Source organism: Dama dama, chromosome X (genome assembly GCF_033118175.1).
Source record: "Dama dama isolate Ldn47 chromosome X, ASM3311817v1, whole genome shotgun sequence".
In the NCBI taxonomy this organism is placed as follows: domain Eukaryota; kingdom Metazoa; phylum Chordata; class Mammalia; order Artiodactyla; family Cervidae; genus Dama; species Dama dama.
In genome coordinates, this window is record NC_083714.1 from 144072218 (window position 1) to 144082319 (window position 10102).

General features: G+C 48.1%; 1 pseudogene; it reads right to left on the reverse strand.

Annotated features, from left to right (window-relative positions):
- Positions 1–112: 112 nt before the first annotated feature.
- Positions 113–8267, reverse strand: LOC133052908 (testis-specific Y-encoded protein 1-like; annotated as a pseudogene).
- Positions 8268–10102: the final 1835 nt, after the last annotated feature.

Below are 10102 nucleotides of genomic sequence, written 5' to 3' on the forward strand. Positions count from 1 at the left end.
CCTCCACTGCCTCTGCACTGCAGAAGGCAGCCTCCTCGCTGGGTGAGCCACCTGCTGCCTGCAACATCCCTGACGGCCCCACCGCACCGGCACGTCTCAGGGCCCCAGCACCCTAATGCTCGGGCTCATCCTGAAGAAGATCCAGCGTGGTGCCAGGGTGCTCCCGCCTTCCTCTGGTCTCACTCTCCATGTGGTCCTGGCCATGGCCCAGATCTGCGAAGGACCTGGACACCAGAGCACACTAGATGACAGGCAAAATCATTGCAAAGGCTCAGGCAGTTCCCCCAAATTGGTTGCCAGCCCACAGCCTATCACCAGGGACCCTGAGACACGAATGTGCTGGGAGCCTTGTGACCTCACTCAAGTGTAGTATGCTGGACAGTGGGCCCAACTTCCACAGCCTGACCTCAAAACCCCATCAGGAACCAATCAAACGGAGCCCAAAGGCCTTTCCATACAGGGACACGCCCATTGGACTTTTGGGTACTCTGGCAGCAGCGATCCATTTGCAAATCTCAGCTCAAGACAAAGCGGCGCGCGGGTCCACCGAAGCCGTTTGCTTGAGCCACAGGGCGAATGTGCCGGACATGCAAGTGGCTCAGCTAAGCCAGTTGGGCGGTAAAGGCAAGGACCCGACCCTGATGCTGAAATCCTCCTCAAGCTTGAAACTGCCTCTGAGTGAGCGGGCAACAACCTGTGCTCAGGAGTCCACACAGGTGAGACAGCTTTCTGGGGAAACTCAGGGACAGAGGTGCTCACCTCGGATCCGATCGGCAAGCTCTGTGCAGGGCGGAGGGGCGAGGGGGGTTGGGTGCCATTGGGTGGGGGGTTGGGAAGAGCACACACTGATCTCACCGTCACTTAGCTGCTGCAGAGTCCATCTCAAAACTTGCGCCTTAGGCTAGAGCAGTCTTGGGAACACAGCCATCCTCTGAGGAAGGAGCACACTACTTCCCTTAGCTCCCTGTCCAGCCGCCAAGCCGCACCCCCAAACCAAACCATCCTGGAGCCCTTGGCCCTAGGTCTGTCAGCTGCAAGCTTTTCCCATGCCCGCAGCTGAGAGCTGGGACCAGGCTGCCCATGTATGCGACCGTGGATGCCCTTCCGAGAGGAGGAGAGCTCCTCACCCAAGTATCTCGGGGCAAAAGTGCTCCTCCTGGCCATCATTACTGTGTACTTGCCGGCTGCCTAGATCACGTGGGCACACTCGGTAGCAGTTTTGGCCTGTGTGTAAAATAGACTGATTAACAGTTACTCCCGGCCCCTCAGGTCACCCAGGAGGCAGAAACCCAGGCGGCACGCATGTGCTTTGGAAAGGCAGGTGCCTGTTCCCTCTCTACCCCCTGCCTGGACCAAACCTTTCCCCTCTGGTTCCACAGACAAGGATGAGACCCCAGAGAAAGGAAAGAATTCAGGGCAGGAATTTTGGCATGATCAATGTGGCTTCTTTGACCAGACTGCTAGTCCCTATTCTCTGGAGCCTGAAAAACAGCGGGCTCTGAGCAGCCTTCTGAGGCATCCCTGTCTCTGACTGTCCCAGGGTGCCTGCATGCAAACAGCCCACCACCCTTGCTTCTTCCCTGTTCCCTCCCTCACAGGCACACACAGGCAGAGGGGCACACACATACAACCCACACCTGAACTTTCTTCTGCTTTCTGCACTGCCACGTAGGCTGGAAGTGCCCAAATGGATTCCATGCTCACACCCTGTCTCATCGGACGCCTGGGGATACACACTGAGAGCTTACTTAACATGGTATTTCTCTCCCATGGTGTCAGTGTGAGCCACACTCTTTGAGGTAGGGTCCTGGCTGACGCTCCGGTCCTAGGCAGCACTAGCTCTGCCCCTTCCCCTGTCTCCTCCTCACATGTGCGATACACGTCTCCAGGGCATCAGGCTCTCTTTCTGTGCCTCCTCTTCCCAGGCTCTGCTCTTTTCCAAAGGACCTTGTCCTTGCCACAGTCACGGGTCCTGCCGTGGCCTCATCTGCCATTTGCACAGGTTAGCTCACGTGCCACAGACTGATGGGTCCAAAGGCTGTGGTTTAAAAGCCCCACACCACATGATTTACTGAGGGTGGTGCCTCAAGCCCTCAGCCCAGCTTCCAGGTACAAGCACGTGACAACACAGCAGAAATTGTGACCATGTTTATGTCTCTTGATGTCATTCCAGATTAGTGGACTCACTGTCCTGAGTTGTCAGTGGCCATCTTTTCCTCATTCTTGTCCTGAACAGGGGCACTGGCACAGATGCACCAACCAGTCTGTCCGAGTCTGTGCACACCTCCTGCCTCCTCTGTTTGCTCCACGTCTCATGTCCTGTTGCCTTCATTTCTGTGTCTGCAGTGGGCCAGAGACACCCCCACACAGAAACACACACACATACAGGCCACACAAGTACGCACCTGTACACACACACATGTTCAAGGCACAGGGACACAAATGCAAACAGGGAACACAGGTGTTTCAGTAGCTGAGGGACCAGTGGTTCATATGCAATGTAAGCATTTCCACACTTCTTATGCGAAAATCTCCAGTTGGTTCTTTACATGTGAAATATAGAGAAGTCCAACTTGAATGAGGGAGAATTGGTGCCGGATTGTGATACAGGAATTCCATACTTCCTAGCGGAAAATCTCTTGTCTTGATATTATTCTCTCTCCCTCCCTCTGTCTCTGTCTCTGTCTCTGTCTCTGTCTCTGTCTCTGTAATTCCATATTTCATGAAGAAACAATGGTGCTCAGATTTTCCTTTATGAAATAGAGATCATTCCAATTCCATATTGGTTCTCTGTGTCTTAAGGAAACCAATGCCAAATGGTCATATATGAAATGTAGAGAATTCTGAGTTTCAGTTAAGGAAATCAGCGTCCAGATTTTCACACAGAAAGTATAGGGAATTCCACATTACAGGTAAGAAAATCACCCTCCAGGTTCTGTAGTGTGAAATACAGAAAGTTTAGTGTATCTTGGCGTCAAATGAGCATCCATATATTCATAGGTAAAATGTAGAGAATTCGCTACTTAATTGAGTAAAATTGTCACCCTGATTTTCATATGTGAACTATACAGTATTCCAGATTTTTATGTATTAACATCATTGCACAGATTTTTGTATCTGAAAGATATGGAATTTCAGATCTCAGTGGGGATGGATTTTCATATGTGATATACAGAAGATTCAATGGTTCATGTGTGAAAACTTGAGCAGAGATTTTCATTTGTGATGTATAGATTATTTCCTATTTCATGTAGAAAATGAGTGGCCATATTTCAAATGTGAAATATAGAGAATTCCTATGTGACATGGGAAAATTGGCACTGTATATTCATACATGAAATACAGAGAAAAAGAAATTCTATACTTTTCGTAGGACTATCTGGGTCGATTTTTCTATACATGAAACATGAAAAATTTCATGTATGAAAATCTCCTTCCAGTGGTCTATATGATCATTCTAGAGTATCACTTACTTTGGTCAGAAAATCATCATACATATTTTCTAATATGAAATATCCAGAATGACATAGAGAGAGCAGAACAGTATATGTTCATATTTTCAACTGTAAAATACACATCATTCCATATTTCACTTAGGAAAATCTGTACTATGATTTCCACATGTGAGACATACAGAATTCCATACTTCACATTTTAAAATCTCTGCCTAGAATACCCTTGCTAATGTTCTAATATGTGAAGCATAGAGAATTTGGCACCTGATCCCATCACTTCATGGCAAACAGATGGGGAAACAATGGAAACAGTGACAGACTTTATTTGGGGGGACTGCAAAAATCACTGCAGACAGTGGCTGCAGTCAGGAAATTAAAAGACATCGGCTCTTTTGAAGAAAAGTTGTGACCAACCTAGACAGCATGTTAAAAAGCAGAGACAATTATTTGCCAAGAAAGATCCATCTAATCAAAGCTATGGTTTTCCCAGTAGTCATGTATGGATGTGGGAATTGGACTATAAAGAAAGCTGAGTGCAGAAGAATTGATGCTTTTGAACTGTCCTGTTGTAGAAGACTCTTGAGAGTCCCTTGGACAGCAAGGAGATTCAACCAGTCCATCCTAAAGGAAATCTAAGAAGAGTTGGCAAGAATACACAGAAGAACCGTAGAAAAAAGATCTTCACAACCCAGATAATCATGATGGTGTGATAACTCACCTAGATCCAGACGTCCTGGAATGTGAAGCCAAGTGGGCCATGGGGGAGCATCACTATGAACAGAGCTAGTGGAGGTGATGGAATTCCAGTTGAGCTGTTTCAAATCCTAAAAGATGATGCTGTGAAAGTGCTGCACTCAGTATGACAGGAAATTTGAAAACTCAGCAGTGGCCCCAGGACTGGAAAAGATCAGGTAGGTTTCATTCCTATCCCAAATAAAGGCAATGTCAAAGAATGCTCAAACTACCACACAGTTGCACTCATCTCACATGCTTGTAAAGTAATTCTCAAAATTCTCCAAGCCAGGCTTCAGCAATACGTGAACCGAGAACTTCCAGATGTTCAAGCTGATTTTAGAAAAAGCAGAGGAACCAGAGATCAAATTGCCAACATCCACTGGATTGCCGAAAAAGCAAGAGAGTTCCAGAAAAACATCTCTTCCTGCTTTATTGACTATGCCAAAGCCTTTGGCTGTGGATCACAATAAACTGTGGAAAATTCTGAAAGAGATGGGAATACCAGACCACCTGACCTGCCTCTTGAGAAACCTGTATGCAGGTGAGGAAGCAACTGTTAGTACTGGCCATGGAACAACAGACTGGTTCCAAATAGGAATAGGAGTACGTCAAGGCTGTATATTGTCACCCAACTTATTTAACTTACATGCAGAGTACATCATGAGAAATGCTGGAAGAAGCACAAGCTGGAATCAAGATTGTCAGAAGAAATATCAATAACCTCAGATATGCAGGTGACACCACCCTTATGGCAGAAAGTGAAGAAGAACTAAAAAGCCTCTTGATGAAAGTGAAAGAGCAGAGTGAAAATGTTGACTTAAAGCTCAACAATCAGAAAACTAAGATCTTGGCCTCCAATCCCATCACTTCATGGCAAATAGATGGGGAAACAGTGGAAACAGTGGCTGACTTTATTTGGGGGGGGGTCCAAAATGACTGCAGATGGTGATTGCAGCCATGAAATTAAAAGACACTTACTCCTTGGAAGAAATGTTATGCCCAACATAGCATATTATAAAGCAGAGACATTACTATGTCAACAAAAGTCCATCTAGTCAAGGCTATGGTTTTTCCAGTGGTCATGTATCGATATGAGAGTTGGACTGTAATGAAAGCTGAGCACAGACAAATCGATGCTTTTGAACTGTGGTGGTGATGAAGACTCTTGAGAGTCCCTTGGACTGCAAGGAGATCCAACAGTCAATCCTAAGGGAGATCAGTCCTGGGTGTTCATTGGAAGGACTGATGTTGAAGCTGAAACTCTAGTACTTTTGCCACCTGATACAAAGAGCTGACTCATTCGAAAAGACCCTGATGCTGGGGATGATTGAGGGCAGGAGGAGAAGGGGACGACAGAGGATGAGATGGTTGGATGGCATCACCGACTCACTGGACATGAGTTTGGGTAAACTCCGGGAGTTGGTGATGGACAGGGAGGCCTAGTGTGCTGTGGTTCATGGGGTCGCAAAGAGTTGGCCACGACTGAGCGACTGAACTAAACTGAACTTGTTTTCCTTCAAGTCATTTCTGCCTAAGGCTCAGAACCTACTTGACAAACCAGAATGTTTTACTCATGTAAGTTTTCTCTTAAGGTATGTTAATGAGATGATGCTGATGCTTGGAAAGCTGCCTTTCTTCAAGATTGATGTCAGTCATTTTATGGCCCAGGACAACTCACCTTGTGTCAGTGTTATCTCAAAATGTATGTTGTGGGTGAGGGTCCTGGTGACAATCTCAGAGTTTTGAGATGCTTTCTTTCTCTAATTAGCATCCTGCTAGTAGCTATATATATTCTGGCTAAAGCCTAGCAAGGGGTCACTCTTTCTGGCCCCTTCTGATGTGTATGATGATGAAGCATCCTCACTGGCCACTGATTGAATTTGTCTTCCTTAGGCCACAAATCCCAGCACCTTTCACAGCTCATAAGCAACTTTTCAAATCCCAGGTACCACTGAATTGGAGTGTAATGAGTTGCTTGGTATCCTGCAGGAAGAGGAGTAATGGACCTAAATCACCTGCCATGTTCAACCCACGCCTTTCTGCCCCTACACCTGAAATCCAGGGAGCTGCCTCTTACCAGTGATGCTAGTGAGATACTCCTTAACAGTCACTTCATTCTGGAATTGGGGGTTGTTCTAAAAGAACAATATGATCTTGCAGCACTCAGTGGATACCTGAGTTCCTCCACTTGCTAGGACAAAGTGGAGAGGTGGTAAGGTATGAAATCTCTTTACAGGAGAGCTGTCCTTTCCTCTTTGCAGGGATAAATCATGTTCCCTCCCCTTCGCAGTCACCTCCCTTTCACATTATGGTGTCCACAACCTGACCTTCAAGTGTTTCATGTAGCTAAGCATTTCTTCTTCTTGTTCACTCATCATGACTGTCACCTGGGGGTGGTTCACAAACTGCTTTAGGTCAAGGAGCCTCTAGATGCCAGAGGTGACAGGCCTGCGTGACAAAAGCTAGCCTAAAGAGTAGTCTGGCATTTTCTGACTTCAATTTTCTACTAGTATCTAGTCCATTCCGCCAACAGAGACTAGATGAAGGCCCAAGCCCCAGGGCTGTGCATATCAAGGCGCTACCACAAGGAGGTGCTGTTTCTAACAGAAAGGCCGGACCAGAAGTTGAGTCTGGAGCCTTAGACCACTCCCAACCTCATCCCCAAATTCATTCACCTTTTTGGAGAAGATCTGTGTAGCAGACAACCCTTTTCTCTGAGGAGTCCATCCCTGGTGCTAATGACAATTCTGATTAGGACTGCTGCAGGGAACGACCAAGTATCAATTTGTGCTAATCAGAACAGCAAGGGCATCACCGATAAGATCAGGAACTGCATGACAGTAGTCAGTACCCATAATCAATCAGAATGCTAAAAGCTCTAGGTCCCCTGTGGCACTCTGGGTCCCCTCTCTGCATCCACCAAGGGAGGGTCTGTTTCTGACTACTCCTGACCTATGCCTGGCCTGTGTGTCCTGGGTAGTGGCATTTCAATTGTTTAAAACATCAGGATCTGCAGTCTCATTGGCACACCTTTTCCAAGTGAAAATGTGTGTGTGTATGCGTGTGTGTGTGTGTGTTTAGCAAGAGAGCCCTGGGTTTCTGGCCTGCTTCCTGTCTCCACAAGGAGTGGCATGGATGTGTCTGGAGTTGTCTGGCACTAATTTCCTAGGAGGACAACAGCCCTTTCCAGATCCACGTTGCATGTGGACAACCTCCGGGTATTACAGTGCATGGGTAGGCACAACCACAAGGGCTCAGACTGACCGGGTTGGGTTGTGGGACTGCCAGTGTCTCTGCTGCTTTCCCGGATAACCCACAATTTCAATAATAACTCTCTGGAAATGCTACTCTCACACACTGTCTCTAGTCACTGATGACATACATTTTCAGCCAAAGTGTATGGCTTCTATTCAGATGTGAGCCAAAGGAGCCTCCCATAGTCAATTGCTCAGACACATACAGGTATAAAGATCCCCAGGATCTGCTGGCACTGTGTCTTTGGAGATTGCAACACCCACAGCTACCAATTCCCTTGGCCCCCCTCGCCTGGCTGGTGCCCCCACCCCCACCCTTCCTCCTGCTCCTGTTCCTTCTCCTTCTCCTGAGCAGCTGACCCCTAAGAAGCGGCAGTAAGGATACGGCTTTGGCCCAGAAGCCAGGGATGCCCTGGATGATGGCACTTCTGTGATTCAAGGGACACTTTCTCCTTTGATGGCCCTTTCTCTGGAGCCGAAGATAGGCTTTGGGGTCCTTCTTATTCGTGGAGTTCAGCTCCACCTGCAGGGCTGCCAACGCCTCCATTTCCTCCAGTGGGGCCTGGTCACTTGAGGCTCCTGTCATTGGATGTTCCTGGCCCTGCTCCTCCGACTTCTCCTCCAGCTCCTGCGAGGACACCTTCTCCTGCTTCTCCTCCACCACCAATTCAACCTCCTCAATGATATCTTCCACCAGCAACTGGAACTCTTGCCCAATTCCCGACACCTCTCCCTCCTCCAGGGCCTAACCTTCCTCCACCACCTCCCTGCCTCCTGATGAGGGCGGCCTCATCACCTGGTGCACAACCTGTTCCGTGAACATTCCCAGGTGGCTGCACCATGCCAGCGGGTTCAGAGCCCCTGAGCCTTGAAGACCCAGGCTCACAGCTAGTCAGATTCGGGTTGGTCCCGGGGTGCTCTCGCCTTCCTCTGGTCTCACTCTCCATGTGGCCCTGGCATTGGTCCAGAGCTGCAAAGGAGCTGGACACCAAAGCACAGCAGGTTCCCACAGCCTCAGTCAGTTCAGTTCAGTTCAGTCTCTCAGTTGTGTCCAACTCTTTGCGACCCCATGAACCACAGTATGCCAGGCCTCCCTGTCCATCACCAACTCCGTTAGTCCACCCAAACCCATGTCCATTGAGTCGGTGATGCCATCCAACCATCTCCTCCTCTGTCGTCCCCTTCTCCTGCCCTCAATCTTTCCAAGCATCAGGTTCTTTTAGAATGAGTCAGCTCTTCACATCAGATGGCCAAAGTATTGGAGTTGCAGCTTCAAAATCAGTCCTACCAATGAACACCCAGGACTGATCTCCCTTAGGATGGACTGATTGGATTGCTTTGCAGTCCAAGGGACTCTCAAGTGTCTTCTCCAACACCACAGCTCAGAAACATCAACTCTTCGGTGCTCAGCTTTCTTTATAGTCCAATTCTCCCATCCATACACATCCAGACTCAGTCACTCCCCTCGAATTGGTTTCTTGCCTACAGCCTCTGAACAGGGAATGTGAGACATGCTTGTTCCCAGAGCCTTGTGACATCACACATGCATAATATGTTGGTGAGAGGGGACTGACTTCTATACCCTGCCCTCCAGACCCTATCAAGGACCAATCAAATGGATCCTAAAGGCCTTTCTTCACAGGAACACGCCCCTTGCAATAATGGGCACTCTGGCAGTGGTGACCCAGCTGCCAAACTCAGCTCAAGACAAAGTTGTGGCTGAGTCTTCAGAAGCCATTTGCATGGGCAACAGAGCAGACGAGCCTAATGAGCCAGTGGGACAGCAGGGCCAGTAACAGCCAAATTAAGGAACCTGAACCTGATGCTTCAACCCTCCTCAAGCCTGAAATTGCCTGTGGGGCAGCGGGCAACTATGTGTGCTCAGGAGTCCACCCAGGTGAGACAGCATTCCTGGGTACCTCAGGGACAGAGGTGCTCACCTTGGATCCAAACTGCAAACCCTGGAAGGACGTGGGGGTGGGGAGATCAGCTGCTGCAGAGTCCATCCCAAAACTTGTGCATTAGGCTAGAGCCATGTCAGGAATGCACCCAATCTCTGGGGAAGGAGTACACCACTTCTCTTGGCTCCTTGCCTGGCCTCCACATGGCACCTCCTAACCAAACCATTCTTTTTTTTTTTTTTTTTTTTATTATTATTTTTTTTTTCCCAGTGGGTTTTGTCATACATTGATATGAATCAGCCATGGATTTACATGTATTCCCAATCCCGATCCCCCCTCCCACCTCCCTCTCCACCCGATTCCTCTGGGTCTTCCCAGTGCACCAGGCCGGAGCACTTGTCTCGTGCATCCCACCTGGGCTGGTGATCTGTTTCACCATAGATAGTATACATGCTGTTCTTTTGAAATATCCCACCCTCACATTCTCCCACAAAGTTCAAAAGTCTGTTCTGTATTTCTGTGTCTCTTTTTCTGTTCTGCATATAGGGTTATCGTTATCACCTTTCTAAATTCCATATACATGTGTCAGTATGCTGTAATGTTCTTTATCTTTCTGGCTTACTTCACTCTGTATAACAGTGTGGAGATTTCTTAAAAAACTGGACATAGAACTGCCATATGACCCAGCAATCCCACTTCTGGGCATACACACTGAGGAAACCAGATCTGAAAGAGACACGTGCACCCCAATGTTCAT